The following is a 10,646-nucleotide window of genomic DNA, read 5'->3' as shown; positions in this document are numbered from 1 at the left end:
TAACAGATTGGATGTGGATATGTGAAAAAGAGAGGATTGATAGTTGATCCACGTTGAGTGGTAGACATTCAAGTAATTTTGTTGAGTTAGAGGCAAGAATTATTAGTCAACAACTGTGCTGTTTAATATGATAACCACCTGCCACATGGCAGTTTGATTTTAAATACAAATTAATTAAAATTAAATAAATTAACATTCAGTTACTCCATCTCATTAGCCAGTTTTGAAGTGTAAAATATTCATTTTTTTCTGATAGTGCGTATTAGATGGTACATATTGTACAGTACAGATATAGAACATTTCCATCATCACAGAAGCTATGTTGGACAGCACTGGCTTACAGTTCAGAACTGCAGCCCAGCCTTTAAGAATCATTATTATATAAATGGTATTTAGAGTTGAAAAATTGGCTCAGAACACCAAATAAGTAAGGGTAGATGGGAAAGAAAACAAATAGGTCTGAGTACTGAGCCCGGAGGCGTTCCAATATTTAGAGATGATGGAGGTGAAGAAAAGCCACCACAGGGGACAGAGAAAAAAAGAAACAGCAACATTTAAAAAGAAAAAAAAAATGTGAAGAGTATATTATCCCTAAGCAAAATGAGGAAAGAGTTTTAGAGAGAGGGAGTGATAAATCTGAGTGAAATGAGTGGGTGTAGAGTACGATGTAGGTGGGACAAAGGGTTACAAGCAAATACAACAAAACTAGAGAAGTACATAGGAGCTGAGAATGTCTGCAAGGAAGTGAGACTAATTCTTCACCATGGCATCTTTTATTTACCTACAAAAAATAAAGAAAAGCAATCGTGAGAAAGGTATCCTAGAGCATCAGATATAAAATATATAGGACAACATGGAAAACACATACAATTAATTATAATTATTGTAACTAAAGGAAACAAAATGAAGTGGAAGAAGTAAATCTGGCTCGCATGTTCTGATAATGCCTAAGAACTCTTCAGAAAAATGCAACAGATTTCTTCTTCAAGTATCTCTGTTAGCTGTCCTCCTGCTGCCACAATGTTTAAAGCACAGGCATGTCAAACAGAAAAACAGACTGCATTGTCTCTCCAGTATCTAAAAATAATTATGAGGTAGTGTTTTTTTGGTGCAGAGATGAATGAGAGGTCAGAAAAAGAGACCCTACGGACACTGATGCTGCATCAAACAAGGGTAGCACCAAGTGAGCAATATTGATGCCAGAGCATAGAATTTGGCATACCTGTAATATGCCAATACAGTATGTGGAAGAGGTCTCGGTACAAAGCTGTTTTATCCCACAGAGATAAGGAAGCAACACCTAAAAAAATAAATCCTATTTCAGTTATCTAAAGGATTATTTTGAGACCTGGTAGCACAGTGGTTAAACAATTGGCTGTTAGTCAATAGGTCGGCAGTTCAAATCCACTGCCCTCTACACTGGGAGAAAGATATGTCAGGCAGTTTCAGTAAAGATTTGGAAACCCTATGGGGCATTTCTGCTCTGTCCTACAGTGTCACTATGAATTAGAATTGACTCCACAGCCATGGGTTTTGGTTTGGAAGGAACTATTTTGCACATCTATTTTTTCCTGTAGGTGATATGGCTTCCTGTAGGTTAATGTGGTTAATGTGGAAATTATTGAACAATAATTAATATCACAAAAAAAAAATCACAGACAAGTAAAATTTTGCTGAAGATCATTCAAAAGCAGTTGTAGCAGTACATCAACAGGTAACTGCTAGAAATTCAAGCCAGATTCAGAAGAGAACAGAGAATGAAGGATATCATTGTTGATGTCAGATGGATCCTGGCTGAAAGCAGAGAATGCCAGCAGATGTTTACCTGTGTTTTATTGACTATGCAAAGGGATTCGACTATGTGAATCATAACAAATTATGGATAACATTGCAAAGAATGGGAATTTCAGAACACTTAATTGTGCTCATGAGAATCCTATACACAGACCAAGAAGCAGTGGTTTGAACAAAGCAAGGGGGTACTGCATGGTTTAAAATCAAGAAAAGTGTGTGTCAGCATCGTGTCCTCTCACCAGAATTATTCAATCTGTATGCTGAGCAAATAATCTGAGAAGCTAGACTATATGAAGAAGAATGCAGAATCGGGATTGGTGGAAGACTCATTAAAATGTGTAATATGCAGATGACACAACCTTGCTTGCTGAAAGAGAACTTGAAGTACTTACTGATGAAGATCAAAGACCACAGCCTTCAGTATGGATTACACCTCAACACAAATAAAACAAAAATCCTCGCAATCGAACCAATAAGCAACGACATGATAAATGAAGGAAAGCTTGACTTTGTTAAGGGTTTAATTTTACTTGGATCCACACTCAACAGCCATGGAAGCAGCAGTCAAGAAATCAAAGGACATACTGAATTGAGCAAATCTGCTGAAAAAGGCTTCTTTAAAGTGTTAAAAAGCAAAGATGTGACTTTGAGGACTAAGGTGTGCCTGACCCAATCCATGATATTTCAGTCACCTCATGTACGTGTAAAAGCTGGACAATAATTAAGGAAGACCAAAGAAGAATTAATGCTGGTGAAAAATATTGAATATACCACGAACTTCCAGAAGAACAAAGAAGTGTGTCTTAGAAGAAATACAGGCAGAATGATCCTCGGAAGCAAGGATGGAGAGATTTTGTTTCAAATACTTTGGACATGTTGTCAGGAGAAGGACATCATGCTTGGTAGAGTAGAGGGTCAGCCAAAAAGAGGAAGACCCTCAATGAGATGGCTGTAACAATAGGCTCAAGCATAACAGTGTTTGTGGGGGTGGCACAGGACCAGGCAGTGTTTCTTTCTGCTGTAGGTTAGCTATGAGTGGGAACCAGCTCAATGGCACCAAAGAACAACAACATGTGGCTTCAAAAATTCCTTTGTATAAAGTCATGTTTGTGTACCACAGTAACACATTTTTGTTATAATTAGTCATTACCCTAATAAGCCCTAAGGGCACTGGGAGGTAGGTGGGGAGGGAAGAGGATTCTTGTAGATGCATCTTTTGTTTGTTTCCTTGATAGTTTTGGTCACTTTTCCTGGTCCTTACATGGTGTCTCATACTCTGATAATTTCCTTTTCCATTCCTTTTATGGTTCAGAAAGAAATTAATTTATATTATATTTAGAAAAGATAAATACCATTGTTAACTAAGAAATCTCTTTTTCAGTGTTAACAGTTGGAAAAATTATGCTTATATAAGTATTTTTTTTTTTAGTACTATTTGCTTTAACATTCTATCTGGTTTTGTAGGTGAAAATAGTATTTTCTACTTTTATGTAAATATAGTTTTAATAATTTTTTTGTTTTTCTTTGAGTTGTTTAAATTGGGATTTATTTCTTTAACATATGGTGAAATTTGAACAAGAAAAATGTGTTATATGTTTCATGCTGTTATGAGCATTACAAAAATTTAAATTGATGTAAAAAGTATAAATTGCATAAGTAAAACCAATAAATAAATTAAAATTAAGGTAGACATGTACTTTGTAACATGGATTTTGAAAGAATAATTGGTAAAATGCTACCAACATCTGATTTTCTTCTGTTGAAACTGATTGCATAAAATTAATTAGGAAAAAAAATACTAAAGCTCATTATTTCACTAAATAAGATTTTACTTGTCTCTGCATGCCAAAATCTTACCCATTCTTCAGGGATCAAAAAAGAGGACACATCTTCCATGAATATTGTATGATTTCTTCTAATCAAATCTATAAACCTGACTGATACTTACATTTTATATGTTAAGTGTCCTGTTTTGACTTGTAAACTGAAATATTTTCCTTTATAATTTGCAATATATAATAAATGGCATTTCAAAATAATATACTTTTGGACAGTTTAATTAACCAAGCATATGTCATTGTTATTTGATGAACGTTTTGAATGAAACTACTATTCTTAAAAAGTAGCATCATCTTTTGCCCAGTTTAATGGTTTTTTGGTGATATTTCTTCAGGTCTCAGCTTTTTTACCTCTTAGGCCACTCTCTGGTCTCCCTTTATCCTCTGGGAGCGGAAGTACCTGAGACTGCAATTCTGCTACTCGTTGCTCCATGCGGAATGGTCAGGACAAAAAATAATATCCAAAGATATTTTGGCACTAACAGCATGATCTATAACAAGAAATATGAGCAGTCTGTTCCATCCCATGAGATTTCTAAGGAAACTTCTAAGGGCCAAGACAGTGTAAAGGAGAACATGAAAAAAGACTTGTTGAATATTATTAAGGGTATGAAATTTAATTTAAAACAGTAAATGTACAAACAACCAAGCCAGCTGTCTTAGTCATCTAGTGCTGCTATAACAGAAATACCACAAGTGGATGGCTTTAACAAAGAGAAATTTACTCTGTCACAGTCTAGCAGTCTACAAGTCTGAATTCAGAGTTTCTTGGTCAAGGGGAAGCCTTTATCTCTCTGTCCGTTCTGGAGAAAGGTCCTTGTCATCAATCCTCCCTTGGTCTAGGATCTTCTCCTCGCAGGAACCTCAGGGTCCAAAGGACAAATTCTGTTCCCAGCACTGCTTTCTTGGTGGTATGAAGTCCCCATGTCTCTCTGCTCACTTCTCTGTTTTATATCTCAAGAGAGATTGGTTTAAGGCACTATGTGATCTTTTAGATCTCATCAATACAACTGCCACTAATCCATCTCATTCCATCATATTGATAGGATTCACAACACATAGGGAAATCATATCAGACGACAAAATGGTAGACAAGCATACAATACTGGGAATCATGACTCAGCCAAGTTGACAGATATTTTTGAGGGACACAATTCAATCCATGACACCACCCAACAGAAGACCACTGAACAGTTTGGAAGCTACACCTGGCAGGCTTCAAAGAGCTACAGAAAATACCACAAAAAGAAATGAGTCCTTGAGTCCTGAGTTAGTGGTAGCTGCATCATCTGTCCCTTTTGTCAAGCAGACAACCAAGTCATAGCTGCTCAAGTACTTCTGGCAGCACAAGGGAGACTCATGGGCATAGAAGGATGGAAAAAGACAGAAAGTTAGTTCAGTAACATAATATTGGATATGAAAGTTGCCATATCTGCTATACCTAGAGTTAGTATGAGACCAGAGCATCAGATTCAGTTTGACGAAGGGTCTGATAATTATTGTGACCAACAGAAGAGCACTTTTCTTAGAAAAAGATATTAGGAAAAACATATTCAAGGGGAAGACTTAGTATTTTCAATATTAAGGCTGCTGAAGAGGCAACAGAAACAGAAACGTCACCTTCAATTTGGGATGTGGAATTTGCTAAGCATTTAGCCTCAGTAAATCAACAGCCCTTTCAGAATGCTTTTAAAGAGATTATCCAGTGGAAAAGAGTAGAAGCTGTGGGATTTCCCAATTAACAATGAAGCAGGTTTTGATGATGACCGTTCAAAATTTCATTAACATATATTTCTGGGTAAATACCTGGAGGATTTTCCAAAACAAGGACCAGTTCAACACTTCATGGAGCTGGTGACCTGTGGCCTTTCCAAAAACCCATATTTGAGTGTTAAACAGCAAATCGAACATGCAGAGTGGTTTAGAAATTATTTCAAAGAAAAAAAGACATTCTAAAAGACAGTGACATACAATTCAATTGAAGACAATGAAAATTTTTATTTGAAGCTATTGGAGATAGCTATTATCACTAAATAAAAGAGTTTTACAAGAAAAAAGTAGCATCATCTTTTAATTAATGTCATATTAATTTTCAGTATGCAATAAAATTAAATTTTGATTATGTTAATGATTTCAAAGTATTATCTGTTCTTACTTTCCTAAAATGAAATGACATATATTTATACTAAAGACTTCATTGTCATCATCACTAGACATGAATATGAAAAGTTGCAAGTCCTTTTTTTTTATTATTATACATATTCATCTATGGGAAAAGTATAGGGTACTTCATAGTCAATAGGGAGTTTCTGAGTGTAGTTGTGGTTGAGAAACAAAAACAAGATATCTCCACCTACCTTTTAAAAATCTAAATTATAGCAGAAAGTGACAGGTAGAAGATGCTTCAGGTCTTAGAATTCCATTGAGACAGGTGAATCTGACTTCCTAAAGCTTTTGCAGAACAAGAATAATCAGTCACAGTGAAAGAAATTCTGATACTGAAATGTGCTAAAGAATATTATGAAAAATAGCCCTGATGATGGCAAACATTGCAGTGTATTTGAAGAATGGTTGGAAATCAAAAAACAGCATGACCCATGCTGAGGTTATCACTTTCTAAGAATATTCTAATGTCACCATACCAAAAAAGCAGTTACTAATTTTTTTTTTAACATAAGAACTGAACACCATTGTGTACTCATGTAGACTCAAAACACTGATAAACTTTGACTTCTTAACAAGAACTTCCTGACGTTAGATTCATTGTTGAAGAATAAGAATATTGATGGACTGCCTTGACCTCATCATATACTACTAGTCAAAAGATGATGAAAGACTTTGTCTATTAACCATGCAAAGGGAACAACATGAGGTATTATTTTTCTCTTGAGTACAAATTTAGGAGAGTTGTTAAGAATACTGACACAGCTAACAATTACTGCAGTGTTTTCTATTTATCTAATTAATAAAATGTTAATTAAAATAGAAAAAATATGACTTTTAAAAAAAGAATCTGACAATATTGTTCAGGGCACTATTTATAACAAATCAGTGAACAACAACCTAAAAATAAAAGGAATTCAAGTTTAGGTCAAACTCATCTTTAATGACTCAAAAGAAGATTGACCTCATGTAATGGTCTATGTTTGTAAAATGCAAATTTACATATGGAAATTAACACAGGATATTTAATACTGTAGTTGCTAACATTTGGCCTCATCTGAATTCTTCCTTTATCACTGAACATGTTGGTTATAAACATGATGCAAGAAGGTAACTAAAAAAGCAAGTTATGAAATTAAAAAGTAGTAAAGTATTCTGTTATTTATGTCAAAATTAGTAAAGAAGCACTGCTTTATATTAAAATTTGTCTTGGTAATAGCTAGAGATTTGCAAACATAAAGAAGTTACGTTGATATTAAATAGATAATAAAATTTTAGCCACTCCTGTTCCATGATGCAGAAAAACTATTGAATCACACAGTCAAATGTGTTTTTCTTTTCTAGTTACCAGGAGGAAACAAAAAATATGTCTCTTTGATATCAATGAAAATCTCTGTAAGTAATTTAAATAGACTGTATGAAAACTGAGATATCTCTCTCTACATTGGTAAAACATTTTCCAATGAAAATCCACACATCTTTGAAATTAATGATACTTAAAAATATCAAAAGATATTTTCTCATTCAATTCATTAAATTATTAATTCATTTAACGAATATTAATAGAAACAGACTATATGCCAGGCACTGTGCTTAGGATGAGGATAGAAAATGAAGATATAAGATGATCACAAACCTTTAGACAAAGTTAATCCTTATGTTAAATTCTTAATATGTATATCTAAAGAATTCCCAGAATTCTAATAAGATTCTAAAACCCATTATTTCAAAAATTGTGGTTCACATATTCCCTCTAAGAACTGTTTCTTCCTAGGTTAATAACCACTTCATCCTTTCAGATAAGTCAGGTCAAAATTTATAGTGTCAGTCTTGACTCCACTTTTTTGCTCATTCTCCATCCAATTTATCAGCTAATGCCGCTGAATCTATCTTCAGTACATGCCCTTAGAAGTGAAGTTCACTGATGTCTGCAGCTTACTTTGAATACCATAAGAAAAATATGAAGATTGATTAATAGATATGGAGATGAATAGAAAAAAATAGATGTGTGACAAAGCAAATTGGGCAAAATGTTAATTGTAAAATCTGGGTGATGAGTGTACGTGTATTCTCAGCATAATTCTTTAAAATTTTCAGTATGTTTGAACATTTCCCAATCAAATTTTGGGAGGTAATACACTCATGACACAAGTTCTTCTTCCAGAAGTTATGGACGACTAAAATTCCTCCCTATTAACAATTGTAAATCCTTGACAAAATATAAAAATAAAAACTATTTGAAGGCACAGGAGAGAGATCAGAAGTAGGAAGAAACTGGAGTGTATAAAATCATTGAAAATAATGAATCACACTCATTTATCTGACCCTTCTGCTTAGATCACTCCCTAGTTCTCACTGTGAATGGTAAGGAAAATGCAAGAAGAAAGTAGCAATACATTTGACTGAGGAATCATTGTTCCAATTTGTGGCTACCAAAGCACTTGGAAATGGACTGGGAAATCTGACAAATAGAGAATCTAAATTTAAATAATGCACAAACAAATTGCCCTTGAATTTTACTGACTATTAAATTGCACATAAAGTAGGAGAGACTACAAGAGATGCACGTATAAGCACTTAGGTAAAAGGTTAAAGAGCTGAAGAGAAAACTCATAAACCACTCTGTTGTACAATAAAACCTGGGAGAGCCAAAACTAAACCAGATTGCCTTGTTTTTCTGGGCAGGGGTGTGGATTAACCAGTAAACCAGGTACCCATGGCCTTACACTAAACAAGGTATGCATGGGCTTACTTTTGTTTACTTACTAATCTGTTGTGAACAATTTCACATAGGCTTTACCACATGTGAGATTTCACCATACAAAATTGTTCACTACAGGTTAGTAGATAAGCACAAGTAAGCCCATGCGTTCCTTGCTTGTTGGATAATCCTTTATTTCTGGGTCTCACAAGTTTTCCGTCTTTGATAGGGTACTGTTTTAATGCTTTTCGATTGCTTTCTATTAAGAATAAATACCCAGAAAATGTTTCTTTTCTATTTTATGGAACTGGAAAAGAAAATAAACCTTTTTTTTATGATTTGCAAGTTTATTCAAATTATGTACAGATATGGTTAAAATTCACTTTTAACATCAGTTTAGTTTGTTTTGGTGTTTTGATGAAATTATTAAAACAAATTTCTAAGTCCATAGCCTTATCAAAAAACTCTCCTTTAACTTTTCCAAATTCCTTCAAATCCTTTATATAGCTGAAAACTCGTGTTTGACATAAAGGCTCAGGCTCTTCTAATAGTAGGTCTTTTTCATCTTCTTTGTCATCATCTTTAGATTTTAAGTCTGCAATTTCTTGCAAGTTTACATCGTCCTTTTCTGTGGCAATTTCTTTGTTGATATCAATGTAAGATACAGCACTAACCCTATTTTCCGAACCACCACTATAAATGTCACTCATTGTGTCCTGAATCTGCATGATATTACCAGTCTTGCTAACTTGTTTTGTGTGCTATTGTCACTGCTAAATAAGGAACTGCAGTTCTTAAAGCACTTTCTTACAGTTTCATCCTTAATCATTTTGACGGATTGCTTAAGAAATGAAATTGCATGAAGGACATGAATTTTCCCTGAAATCTAAATATTGGCAACACTCTTTGAAGCGATCACTTCCTGTAGTTTAATACCATTGTCCAGAAGTAATAGGACTGACTTCATGTGTGGTGGAAAAAAAAAAGTGAATTTAATATTAGATGGGGCAGTGACCAATAACAAGTAATTTTGTCGAAAAAACAAAAACAAAAAATGCTTTGATATTGTTTTTTCTTGCTATTGCTGAGTTTATTTAAAAATTTTTTGCAAATTGATTCCATCATCCAAGCACTTTTATTCCATTTCCATTCTACTGAAAGCTGATTAATTTTGATATTCTTGAAGCACCATGATTTCTTGCTCTTTCCAATTACACTTGGTTTCTTAAATGTCCCATCCACAAATGTGGTCAAGAGGATGAAGCTGCCCTTTCAAAAACTGACCCCACAAGCATTTCCACCCCCCCTTCATTTTTAGGGTCCTTTAGGCAATGCCCTGTAATGAGCACTCTCATCAGTGTTTACATTGTCTTTAGGATCATATCCACTTAAGATCTCTTTTAATCCTGTGAACCAGCTTTGAACAGTATCATTGTCAACCTCATTTGACTCCCCACAAGCTACATTGCAAGTTTTTTTTTAGATCCTGATAATTCGTTAACTTTTAAAAATGTCACCATTTCCTTCACTTTTGCTAGAAGGATAGATCCTGAAATGGAAACTTTTTTGGCAGAGGCTTAAAGGAACCATTCAACAACAGATTTGATCATTTCTGCATAATTTCTATTCTTTCCTTTGTGGACGTTTGTGTTGGTGCTGTTCATATATTTTTCAATTATTTTATCTTTTTTTTTTTTAAATAATTGAGTATATTTGTGTTTGGCACAACTGAACTTAATTACAGTGTCCTTGGAAGTCTTTTTCTTTTCTGTTATCATTTTGAAAACATCAAACTTTTCCTTCAGAGATAAATTTCTTACTATCCTGCCCATGGCTATGAAGGAATAAACTTTTACAAAAATGAAATAAAAGAGGAAATAAGTTCTTATAATAATTAAGGAATTTATGACCTTATGTTAATATCTCAAACAAAAAGAAAACTATCAACATCATTATATGATAAAGTCAGCATGTTTCAGTAAAATATTTTAGAAAAAAATATGTGAGAAGAATTTTTTTTGCTTTTATACACATATTGAATGTGTTAAGTGAGGAAATGTTTCTCTATTTTGGGAGCAAAATAAAAAATTTTTAAGGAAAGAATTTCAATGAAATGAAAGAGTGGATTTTGAAAATTGTAATAATGTATA

General features: G+C 33.9%; 1 pseudogene; it reads left to right on the top strand.

The window, feature by feature from the left end:
- The first annotated feature begins 1,116 nt into the window (after positions 1–1,116).
- Positions 1,117–5,614, top strand: LOC126071343 (28S ribosomal protein S31, mitochondrial-like; annotated as a pseudogene).
- Positions 5,615–10,646: the final 5,032 nt, after the last annotated feature.

The sequence above is a fragment of the Elephas maximus genome, chromosome 3 (assembly GCF_024166365.1).
Source record: "Elephas maximus indicus isolate mEleMax1 chromosome 3, mEleMax1 primary haplotype, whole genome shotgun sequence".
In the NCBI taxonomy this organism is placed as follows: Eukaryota; Metazoa; Chordata; class Mammalia; order Proboscidea; family Elephantidae; genus Elephas; species Elephas maximus.
The sequence above is the reverse complement of the archived record's forward strand: the minus strand, read 5'-3'. Positions and strand labels throughout refer to the sequence as shown.